The following is a 13,613-nucleotide window of genomic DNA, read 5'->3' on the forward strand; positions in this document are numbered from 1 at the left end:
TATACTTGTGTTCAAGACAGTCCTACAGTTTGAAACGTTTTGTCATTTGACAACTTATGCCTGATTTTAGCCAATTCAATTTTACTTTTCAAATCCTTGCATGCTGCAATTACTAAACAGTCTAATTTATTAGTATGATTTTTATAGTAGGTTTTCACTCAATCTTATCTACTCCAGATTTTATCCACTCCATGGATGCCTTGCTCTACTTTCAGACTTGCCTTCTTTTTCACATCAGTCCTATCTTGTTCATGACCTTTCAACATAACTCTTTACTAGGGGAATTAAATACCACCTCTTAATTCCAGTATTTGAAACATTTATAGAGAAAGTAGTTTTTTTTTTCAATTAAAATGTTTTTAGGACATTTGTGAATTGTTCCCTTGGCCCTTAACTCTCACAGTTGCATTTACATAATTATAATTACAACATGGCTATTTCTGATAATTTTAAGCAAGTGAAAGATGTTTTCCCCCTGTGCCCATATCAGGCATGTAATTGGAGCTCAGTAGATATATCTTGACTTATTTGGAAGTGAAGGATCACAGTCATTCTCATAGTACCTCTTTGTTTTTAGGAAAGTTGGACAAAGGGTTAAGTACAGGTCAAGAGTAGTGAAGTATCTTTGGCTTCATGGCTTAGCTTTCTTTCCCTACCACACAGTAAATAATACTTTCCATTCAGAAAAATTTAAATGTCTTTGGCTAGCTGAAGAAGGGAAAATCTAAAAGCAAGAAATCTAACGACATGTCAGAGGTTTGGATTTCATACGAGGATAGAGACTGTGTGTTTACTCTCAAATGGTCTGCATTAAAATCAGTACTTCGTTTTCAATGTTTAACTTCCTGAACAGTATTGGCCACTGTCCCAAGTTCAATATGGGTATGTAGTGCTTTATCATCTAAATAGCATCTTTTAAAGGAAATCACTGGTTAGTTACAATGCTATTTTATTTTGCTTCATTATCTAGCACTCACATTTGATGGTACTGCACATATTTACTACCCATATTTTTGTGCAAAACAGTGCTAAATAAAAGCAGAATTTTAATGGTAGTGCTTCCAGTGTAAATTGGAAAATGCTAGTATAACTAGGTTCACTAGAGTATGATAGGAGTAGAGACTTTTCTGTAGTAATCAAAGGTTCAGTGTCAGGAAATTAAGCAAATCTGTATTTCCACAGAAAAATGGAAGAGGATCCCTTGAGTTTATGGTACATTATTATAAAAAGCTTGAAGGCAAATTTCCCGTATGTTAGACCTTTACCTGCACATCAAAATGCAGTTGTTGTCATTTACAGTGCTTTATGGGCTTCAAACTACACTGCAAAGATCAGTACATCCTTTTATTAGCTCATGTACTCTTGGAATCTTCTGTTTAAAGTTCTCCAGTAGTCTTAGCTGTTCAATTAGTCGATGCCACATTCTAATGCTCACATGATGCTGCATGTATGTAGGATAATTAGATCCGCTTTCTGAGGTTATTTTTAGTCTTTTCAAAGGAGTTGGGAATGCAATAAATTTGCTCCATGCTGTTATTTATGGGGAAACGACTTGTATTTGATGATAGTTTACTCTGATGGTATTTGGAGAGAATTGGCAAAATTTTAACTTTTTTTTTTTATCAATGGGTTTCTGTTTCTGGCACTTGCTTTTAAAAAAGTACCATGCCTGCTGCTGTACATAATAAATTCATCACACCATGATCCAGTGCCAAGTCAACTTAGGGAAAAAATAACCTGGGCTCTTGTCTGAGCTATGCATTTTGGAAATGACGGACTTCTGAATCTTAAACTTGAAGTCTCATTATAGGAATGGTGAGAGCCATATGGCCTAAAAAGCCCAAGGAAAATGGATAGAGAAGTACATCTGGCCCTTTTGGCATCTACCACCACATTCTGGTTCTAACACCGCGGAAATGTGAATAGCTTCTTGAGTGAGGGGGTGATTTGGTGTTTCAAGCAATGTTAATAGGCTGTCATTTTAGTTTCGCATGATGTTTGCTATCAGAAAGTGGAATTGTTTCTGTTTAGTTCAACCATCAAATAGTGGGTGCCTATTAGGTATCAGAAACTGTATATAGGTGCTATGGAATGCAGTTCCCTGCTCTGTAGAAGTTTGTAGTGTAGTGGGCAAAACAGTTATATAAATGAATAAGTGCAATATCATGTGGTAAGTGCTATCTATGATATAGATAGAGAATGGGAGCTGGAAAAAGTGTGCTTTGAGAATCAAAGTACCACTTCAGTTAGTCTCTGTTCTGCTTCATGCCAGGAATGAGGTTTGGGGATATGTACTGCTAATCTGAACACTAGCACCTCTGTGGGGTTGCAGTGCCTTTCAAACTCATCATGGGCATCCAAGGTCTCTTCCCAGACAAAGTTTACCAAAGACTATGGTAGTACCTACACCAGAAATTATCCTACCTTTCCCTTCCTCACCCAAAACAAAATGTGTCATTTGAAGGAAGTTAGAGTTATATGCCAAGTATATATTTGATTTTACATTGGCATTGTGGTGGTTAAACAATTGATTTTGAAGAGGAATCACTAAAATTAATGCACAGAAAATAAATTTGCATCTAATATGCAAGACACATTATGTGTTATGTCACATTTTGTGTGGGCTCTTTGATTTGTCTGTCAAACTCTTATTTAAACTCCAAATGACAGCTGCTCAGGTTTCACCTTTTTTTTTGAAGCTATCCCTGCCCTTGCTTTAAATAATAGATAAACATATCCAATTCTATCACTACTATCTTGACATAGATCACGTTATATTCAGGCTTTATAACTTATTAACTGTGTGATTACGGACAAGTACTTTAACTTCTCTCTCCTCAGTTTCCTTATTTGTAAAAGAGAAAGAATGATCCCTGACTTGTAACACTGCTCTGAGGGTTAACTGAACTTTGCATATGAAGTATCTGGCACAGTATCTGACACATAGTGATTAATGATCATTGTTGTGTTTGGCTGTTCTATAAGACTACGCACTTCCTGGTGTCAGGAATAGCACCTTGCATAAGGTAGTATCTCTATAAATCTTGGCTTAACTTAATTATGTCTCTGTCCTTCTAGATCTCAATATCTTTTAGGTAAAAATGGTGGTAAAATGTTTTATTGCTTAAACTAATCTGTCAGAGGAAGAATCTCCTTTTAACTTATGGAAATTCCTTAACTTGGAAGATCCTTAAGGAGTGATATTAAAGTAGGACGTGTTATGATCCTTTTTCAGGGCAATGGAGGTCTTAAGAACCCACATCATGTCCTTAATTACATATCCACTTGTAATTCTGAGGGCAGACATGTTACCAGATTGAATAGAAGGCATTGTATAATGCCCTTTCCAGAGATAATACCCTAAAGAAGCGTTTCATAAATTATGTAGCCTATATAAGGATAGAAAGAGAGCACAGAAAACAATATGCATTAGAGGCCACATTAAATGAGAAAAAATTCAATTTTGAATGAGGAGACAGTTTGAATTCCACCTCTACCCCCAAGCTAATCTGGGCAAATCATTTACTTTAAGGTTCAATGTTACCATCAGTAAAATAAGGTTAATACTTTCTACTCTAGGGATTAGAATGAAAATTAAACATATTATATATAAAACTACACTACACAATGCTTTCTTGAAGTTGGAGATTTTCATTACTGCTAGAAAGTTTTCCCAAAGGCAGTGGTTCTCAACATTGGCTGCACATTAGAATCTCCTGGGGAGATTAAAAAAACTCCAAATCCTCCTATGTCTTTGACTGGCATTTGGTGTTGGATCCTTCTAAAATTCTGGTAGTAACCCATGTATGTTCCTGATGCAGACTTTCTGCTGTGGCCTTTGCCTCTGCCCCTGGCATGGTCACTCCTGTGAGCTCCCCAACCAAATATTCTGTAAATTTTCATGCTGAATTTGGGGATATGCATGAAAGTGTGTGTTCTGCTTATTCCACACATGGACTAGCAGAACTAAGTTCAAACCATCAGTCTGCTCAACTATGATGCACTGCTCTGTTCGCTTAGATATACCCTATTCCAGGCTTGGCTGGAGACACTGTCCTCCTAGAGTTCCCAATGCAAAACACAGCCAAAGTCCTCCTCAGCATTTTCCCCCAAAACCTCTCAAACACATAGGTTGAGACAATGGCCTGACATCTGTTTCCCTTTTTCTGTCTTCTTTATCTATCTCCAATCTTTTAGTTTCATCTGGATGATGTGATCACCCATATGTAAAATTTTATCATCAATTGGGTGTGCAGCTTGACATACTAAAGGGGATGGCAAAGGGCGATAGACTAAACATTTGTGTTCCCCCAACCCCTAAATTCATATGTTGAAACTTTTATTCCCCTAATGTGATGGTATTTGGAGATGGAACATTTGGAAAGTGATTAGGTCATGAGGTCAGAGTCATCATGAATGCGATTAGTGCTCTTACAAAAGAGACCCTAGAGAGCTTCCTCACCTCTTCCACCATGTGAGGACACAGTGAAAAGATGGTGGTCTATGAACCAAGAAACAGGTCATCAGACACCAAATCTGCTAGCGCCATGATCTTGGACTTCCCAGCTTCCAAAACTGTGAGAAATAAATTTCTGTTGTTTATAATCCACCCAATCTATGGTATTTTGTTATAGCAGCCTGAACAGATTAAGACACAAAGTAATTTAGAAAATCCCTTCCTTTTCAACAGATTGATTTTCAAGCCTATTACTAGATCTTATTTTGGACTCAGATGATAAGCTCAGCTCTCTCTTTTATATTCCTGCTTTGCCAGCTTGCCATGGTTCAATGTGTTTTAAAATATTGTTGCTGAGCTGGACAGTAGAGCTCTCACTTGCGTTTGGGTATTCCCACATAACAGGTAAGAGAAGACACACTAATTTTCAGCTTTTTTTTTTTTTTTTCCTTTTGCCACAATGTTTGGGAAAAACAACATTCAAAAGCTTCTAGGAGAAAAATATCCATGTAGCCTAGCCTCAGTTAAGAATACCCCTTCCTGGGGAGTTCCCTGGTGGCCTAGTGGTTAGGATTCCAGGCTATCACTGCTGTGGCCTGGGTTCAATCTCTGGTCTGGGAACTGAGATCCCACCCACAAGCTGCACAGTGTGGCCAAAAAAGAAATACCCCTTCCTAGTATTATTGCTCTCTTTTTATCTTTATTTTACAACCTTGCTTTAAGCCAAACATGATCAAAATAATGTATTAAATGATACTTTCTAGAAACTTTATTCCTAGTCCTTTATTCCAAGTATAGTGCCTGAATATTATACTAGTAATGTTGTTGTTAGTATAGTGCTTATATCTATTCACTGTGAAAGTCTTTTATTATGCTAGTACCTAAGGATGAGAACATCTAAGCTCTATCTTTAACATGAGAGTAGTACTTTGCAAATCACTGTATATGTAGAAGATAGTCTTGTGATCTGTAGGATAACCTTATCTGTCAAAGAAATTCTTTACAGAAAAGTCTTGCTACTACATTTCCATGTTACTTATCATTTGCCCTCTTAAACCCAAACATTAAAAAGCTTTATGGTAGAGAGCATCATACTGTTGGATGTTTTCTGTAATTTCCACCCTATTTACAACACAGAAGGACTTAAAAATCCAGGGGAGGAAATTCTGGCTCTCCTGACAGTCCCTGTGTGAGAACCTCTGGGTCATATTCTATTGGTCATTGTGGTGGAACCTCTCAGTGCTCACTGATAGCTGTGTTCTCTTCTTCTGGGACTTGTAACTGGACTGTGTTTTCCTAGCCTCTTGTTAGCAGGTCATAACTGAGGCATGGCCAATTAAATGTGAACCATTTCCAGATGTGGCTCATAATGCATCCCTCCTATTCTTTTCCTGTGCTAATGAAATAGAGAGGACTCTGAAGACCTGGGGTGACCAAACCACAGAGTGAAAGGAACCTTCAGGAGAAATATTCATTTCCTTCAATTTTCCTAGCCAAAAGAGTTGGAGTAGGGGGGAGTAAAAGAACTGTGAAAACATCCTTCTTGGATATGGGCAATTTACAAAGTTTTCAGCATGTTGACTCCACTATTCCATGACCCTATGAGGGCAAATAGATATTGTCTGTTTTTTCATTTACATTCCTCCTCAAGTTTCCTATAATGCACCTCTAGATACTGATTATCTGATTGTTTCCTTTTTTTTGTTTGTTTTTGTTTGTTTAGTTTTTTAATGGCATAAAAGAGAGATTAGTTGATTTGGTAAAGGAGTCTCTACATCACAAATTATTTAGTCATTTCTTTGTTCCCATTTTAAATTTTTTAGAAATGTTTATGCTTGCCATTGTCTCTGTACATATCAGGTGTTCCAAATTGCATTTTCCTTTCTCCCTTCCATATATGAAGAATAATTTTCTTCTGTTTGATTATTTAAGCTCTTGGGAAAATTATGTAAAATATCCCAAGTGTATTGTTAAAGTATATTTAAACAATACAAAACATAATATGTATTAAATGTGTATTATAGTAGAAATTTAAAAAGTATATTTAAAAAGTGAAAATCTAGCCAACCCCTAGCTCTTTTCTACTCTTATTCTTCCATGGTAGCTACCGATAATAGCTGGGCATGTATTCCTCCAACTGTTTTGTATTCACATACACATAAGTACCAAATTTTAAGAGAAGAGGTTTAAATTCCCACCACATAAAATACAATTTTAAAAACCTACAATGTTAGCCAAATGTTATCTTAAATAAGCCCTATTTTTTCTTAATAAACCTTGAAATTAAAATATTCATCTAAATTTGGAAAAAAGTTAATTTTTTTGAGTTGAATTTAGAAAAAATTTACATGCCTTTATGTGTAATTTCTGATGGCCCAAGGTGATTCAGAGGAATCAGTGGACGCTGCCTTACATTCATAGGTTCAACCTTGTCATGACACTGAAAAAGAAAATGATGTCTATATGGTTAAGTTGATACTATTTCAATTAGTAAAATTTTTTGTACCTTTAATGTGGTATCTTCTGGTTTTGGTCCTCTTCCCAAATATTATTAAATCAACGGCCTTTCTTGAAATTCTTGGCTTCAGGATATTGAGGAATTATGTACACATACAATTTAAAGCTATTTTTAATTGAATTACATTATTACAGGATATATTCTGTATATTATCAGTTTGGTGGCTTGTTTTTTTAAACTCAGAAATATATAATGGACATCATTTTATATAGTACATATTTTAACACATTTTAATCGACATTTACATTTCCTTTCTCTCTCTCTCTATTACTACTAATGTTGCTGGGAGTATTCTTGTAGAGATCTTCTTGTGACTATGTGTGTATGTATCTGTTGAATACATTTTAAAGATAGAATTGTTAGATAAAATTGGCCTCCAAAATCATTGTGCAATTCTGTACTCCACTGCTTTATGCGATCCCAATTACTACTCTGGTAGTTATATTGTGGGATGTTCATTGAGCTCTATTTTGAAAATGGATATAAGTTTTAGCAACACTGAAATCTTGGGACTAACACAACCATTCAGCTATGGACTAAATGTTTTTGTCCTTCTCAAATTCATATTTTGAAGCCCTCAGCCCCAGTGTGATGGTATTTGGAGATGGGGTCTTTGGGAGGAAATTAGGATTAAATGAGATCAACTAGTTAGAGCCCCCATGATGTAATTCATGCCCTTAGAAGAAGAGGAGAAACAAAAGATCTCTCTCTGCCATGTAGGCATGTAGGAATATAGCCAGAAGGCAGCCATCTGCAAACTAAGAAGGTGGGTCTCATCAGACATCAAACTTGCTACATCTTGATCTTGGATTTTGCAACCTCTAAACTATGAGGAATAAATGTTTGTGGTTTAAGCCATCCAGTCTATGGTATTTTGCTATAGCAGCCTGAACTGACTAAGGCACATTCCATTGTCCTTTAGTTATTGTTTTCCACTGAACCAGCTACATCCCATTCCCTCTCTCAATTTGATTTGCCTATAATTTGGGTCATTTCAGTGTCTTTCTAGGGGAACTCAATTTTTGGTGCAATCTTACCTATATAATGTCAAGGGTTTATAATCTCTGTTGAGATTTCTTACTATTTTATGTGTAACAAATCACCCCACAATTGGGAGATTTAAAACAACCATTTATTTCAAAACTAGAAAATGATTTGTTTCAAAACTAGAGTCAGCAGGGTACAGTTCTCATGATCTACAGCAGGCTTGGCTGGTGTTGGCTGGACTTACTCATGTGTCTGGCGTCAGCTGCTTCATCAGTTGGGGTCTGGCTGGTCTAAGATAACTCAAAAATGAGACTGTATCTCTGTTCATGTCCCATTCATTCTTCAGCAGACTAGTTCAGAAGGTAGGGTCCCAAGAGCAAGAGCAGAAGTGCAAAAAACCTGTTGAGACCCAGGCTTCATATAACATTGTTTTCTCTACATTTAATTGGCCAGAGCAAGTTATACACCTAGCCCGAAATCAATGAGTGCAGAAGTAGATGCCAACTCTTGATAAGAGGAGCTTAGAAAAATGGAAGCAAGTTTGCAGTCTACTCTAGAGTTCATCAATATTATAACTTCTGGAGTCATCTCAGTGATCCAGTCTGCCTCCCAGTTATTTTCTGATGCAATGTATGTATATGTGTGTGTGTGTACATGTGATAAACCCAAATTCATTGATTTGGAATGGAGAAGATTATAGGATGTTCTAGTTAGCTATTTTTAAATTAAATTTTATTTTTCAATTATTGGATTAAATACAAAAATTTAAGTGTAAATTTAAGTGTAAAATAATTTTTAACCAATCTAATGGTTCTTTATAAAGCTTAAAACAGAAATAAAAAATCTACTTTTTATGTCCCTCAACCTTCACTAATTCTTTCTACATTGTCCTAATATGTTTATATCTCAATTTTTGTTAAATACATAGTGTTTTCATTACAATTATGCAAATGTTGTTCAGTACCAAGTCTAGGTATATGTTCTGATTATAATTTGTTTTAGCATAAAATTTTATTTTTCAAGCTTTAATAATATTTTTTCTAATTTGCTTAGTTTTCTTAAAGCATATGGTAAACACTTCCCATAGACATTCACAGTTCCATAAATTACCTCCAAATATATGGTCATAATAATTACATAATTTATCGGTTCATTTTTTTTTACCTTTGGAGACATTCTTCCTGGAGGCTTTGGCCTATTGCTCCCATGTAAAATGTTGTTCTTCAGCCGTACTATTTTCTGAGACTTCCCTCTGCTATTGTGCTTGGAATTTTCATCTCTCCTCTGTTGGTTCCTCTATTATCTCAGTCCCATTTCTTCTTTCCTGGATTGCTTTCTCATCATCTAGTAGCTTCCTGATAAAGGCTACATGGAAAATACATTTTTAAACATTAACAGTATGAAATTTTCTTTATTCTATCCTCTCATTTCATTGCTCTTCTGCATAGTTATCTAATGCTATTTTGAAAGTAAAATTTCTAGTTGTCAACATTTCTGTTGGGAATTCTGAAGTCATTGCGATTATCCTTTATATGTATTATTTTTCCTCTTAGAAAGTTATAGATTCTGCTTTTTCTTTAGTGTTATGAAATTTATGATAGTTTGCCTTCTTTTGGGTCCTTTAAAATTTATTGCTTTATGCACTGATGGGCCCTTTTATTATGGAGTCTCATATCTTAACGTTATATGAAATATTCTTGTATTGTTTCTTGGCAATTTCCTCTTCATTGTTTCTTGTGATATCTCACATTGAAGCTCATATTAATCAGATGTTGAATCTCCTGGATTGATCCTTTATGGTTTTTTTTTTCTCTCTTTTGTTCATTTTTTTTGTCTTATGTTGTACTCAGTTTTATCTTCTAATTATTTTTCAGTCAAAAATTAGCTATTAATTTTTAATTTCCAAAAGCTTTCTTCTCTTCTAACTGTGCCTTCTTTATAACATCTTCTTTTTATGTGTACGTCTTTATTATATGAGACTAAGTAATAATTTAATACTTTTTTTTTCATTTGAGTCCTTCTGTCATATTTTGGCTTTCTTTTATGCTGTGTAGCCCTCTTCAAACATAAGATATGCTGTGACCTTTGGTTCCATTCTGTCACACTTAAGAATGAGACAGTAAAATGCTTATTGGAATCTCTGTACATGGTAAGATTGGTGGCTTGGTAGAAGTCACTATTATATAAGATAGCTACTTGGATTTTGAAAAGGAAGACACACATGTGCCCATCTTTGCTCTAGGTATTCAGGTTTTTAGAAAAATAACCTTCTAATATTTTACCTGAGAATTATATACCTGGCTGCTGGCAATTCTGAGCTTTTGCAATATTCTACCTGGGGATTATAAACATGGCTGATAGCATAAAGGAGATGGTGGGAAAGGCAGCTGATGTTGCAGAGGCTGGGGTCCAGAAAGTATCTAATTTAATGTCTTTGGTGAGCATGAGGATTAAATATATCCCCAGTTTCTAGAGGTCAGGGTGGAGATGAAGGGATTTCATTTTCCTTAAACAAATTTCCAAGTTATCCTCCTGTTTTCAGTCCTCATCTCGTCCCCCTTTCTGTGATACTCTTTCTTCCAATTCCCAAAAACTTTCATGATTTTGAGTTGCCTTGCTTCTTGTTGAAGCCAACCAATCCTCCTTTCCATTCCACTTGCATTACAAGCCCAATTGTACATAGGCTTGGCTTTCCTTTTCTTTGCTAGCTATTTAATAGTTCTCTCTTTCCAACCTTTATACATAGTTTCTCAGATTTATAAATGCCTTTTTGTTTTTATTAAAATAGAGTTTTTGCTTCTGTTTTTCCTTCCCTTAGATGGAGAAAGAGGGTCATTTTTATTATCCTGAAATTGAAAGTGGGCAGCAAATTCTTAATACTACTTGAAATAGTAAGACTTCATTCCATCTTTTTTACTGTACCTATTTTCAAAATTGTTTGCAGTCAGAGCAAGGCTGTCCTTAAGAGAATAGTTTTAAATTTAAACTCCCAGTCCCTTTGCCCCATTTTTATTTTTTGATATATTACTGAAAAATAGTATCAAAAACAAGTTGACTGAAACTAATTATCTCACAATTCTATCTTATAGCTTGCATTGCTTTATAGTCTATTTTAGAAGAGAAAATGAATCTTTTATTGCATATGGTAAGATTAGTGTAAGATTAGGCTGCTGTAAGAAAGAGCTCCCCAAATAATATTTCACTTTTAGAATAAGTAGAGCACCAAAGTCATGGGTCCCTATTATTTTACTTCTTTATTGTCTCAAAGGGCATTATTCTTATCTGATGGTTTAAGTTGGGTCACAGGACTGTCCAAGTGTATGTAGAAGTTCACTGCAGGATGTTATGGGACAGGCCTAAAAGTGATGACAGCATTTCTGTTCATATTCCATTGTCTAGAATATAACCACACATCCCCATTAAGTTGTAAGGGAAGCTGTGAAATATAGAGACTAACCATAAAACCATGTCCTAGCTGTAACTTCCTTATTCAGAAAGGAAATGTGTTTTAGTAATTATTGCTTCATAATAAATAATAACTCTAAATTTTGTGGCATAAAACATTTTATTATGCTCATAAATTCTATAGGTCATTAAAGTAGAAAGGATACAGCAGGAAAGTCTATCCTCTGTTCCGCAATGTCTGGGACTTCAGCAGGACAGACTCAAATGTCTGGGGGTGACTTGAGAGGAAGGCTAGAGATTCTACTTCTAAAATGGCTTTTTCAGTCACATGTCTGGCACCTGGGCAAGGATGACTCAGCTGGGTGGGTCACATGATACTGTCAACTGGAGTACCTACATGTGGCCTGTCCATATGACTTGGGCTTCTCACAGCATAACAGCTAGGTTCCAAGAGGGAGTATTCTGAAAGTGACTGTGCTAAGAGAACCAGGCAGAAGCTGCATGGCCTTTTCTGACCTAGCGTTAGAAATCATGCGACATCACTTCCACCACATTCCACTGGTTACAAGCAAGTCATAAGGATAGCCCACAGTCAATGGGAGGAAAATAAAACACCACTTGTTTGAGATGTGGCGATGTCACTCTATGAGACACTGAAGAGAATGTGGAATGGGATATATTGTGACCATCACTAGAAAACAAAATACTACAAGAGAGAATAGATTTTGACAAATGACAAGCAAACTCAACCAGAATCTACATTTAAAGAGAGGAAAGCAGAATATATAACACAGGGCCAATTACAAGTAACTATCCAACACATCAGAACCTCAAACAAGTTGAAACATATCATTCTTCCTTGTAACCTGCATTCTGCTTGGAAAATTTATTCCTCTAGTTCCGGAAAATAACATGTCATTTCCAAGCTTTTGCCTTTATTCATGCAGTCTCTCAGTTTGAAATTACCTTCCCTACATTATTTATTGAAATCCATCAAAAGAGACTTAAATACTATCTCCTTAGAAAAGCTGACACTGACAGTGATACCGCCAACTACAATTAATCATACCCTTTCTGATTGCTACAGTACAGCATTTCAACTTCTATTTAGCACTTACTCTATTCTATTTTTATTATGATTAGATATTTATAGATACAATTTCTTCATTAGTCTGTATGGTCCTCCAGAGAAACATACCTTATGTGTGTTCACTTTTGTTTCCTCAGAAGGCTTTGATTATGACAGACTGCTATATTAATCACCATATAATTAATTGAGATACAAATGGTTCTGTTAAATAAACATATATATTTTATGCATTAATCCATTAGTAGGTCTAGCTCTAATTTATTTGTATCTCCTGTATGATTGGAGAAGGTTAGAGGTGGATAGAATGAAGCAAACTGAGGGAAATTTTGGAAAGTGTAGGGGATTTAGGTCTAGATATTTTAATATATTCTAGGAAGGGGAAATGTATATTTTCCCTCTGATCCAATCAGTCCCAATATAAGTGAGAACAATTTTCTCTATAAGCTTCCTTATTAGTCCTATTCAATCCTTGCTTATTAGTAATTAGATTCAATCCTGGCTTATTACTATATCTGGAAATTCAGAAAGAATTAAATCTTCATCCCCATTGGATCCTTATGCTCCCAGATTCTATGGTGTTTCCTGATAGTTTTGCTTCTGGCTTTAGATACAATTCACATAAAGGCCAAGGCCTCTGCTATCATCTCTTCCCCCTGGAGCCCCCAATGATGTTTTACTTTGCTTTGTGAATCATAACCCAAATGTTCATTCTTTGATTCAGGTTGATTTAATATATCTTACCCCATTACTATCTGTCAGACTGTGGCTACAACTGGCTACAGTGGAGCTGTAACAACTTGTGGTTCATCTCACCCTGGAGTCAGGGTAAACCAAGCTCAGATAGAAGCAACAAACTTCTTTGTTAATTTTATCTCTACCACTCTCTGTGGTCCCCTGAAAATAGCTAATTATTGAATCTTTTCTTCCTGTGTAACCTAGAGATAAATGCATTGATTCATCTCTCGTAGGTGCTGAATGGTTTAACTAGGACTATATAGGATATAAAAATTGTAATTCAATGCTACTTTAGGTGCTGTTAGCAACATATTACTAATTGCATGAGTCATCACATTCCTCCACACATCTTAGATAGTCTTTGCCTTGATAGTTTTCACACCCACATTAAGTTCAAATTTAGAATCTTCATGTGTGTTCAC

Source organism: Orcinus orca, chromosome 1 (assembly GCF_937001465.1).
Source record: "Orcinus orca chromosome 1, mOrcOrc1.1, whole genome shotgun sequence".
In the NCBI taxonomy this organism is placed as follows: Eukaryota; Metazoa; Chordata; class Mammalia; order Artiodactyla; family Delphinidae; genus Orcinus; species Orcinus orca.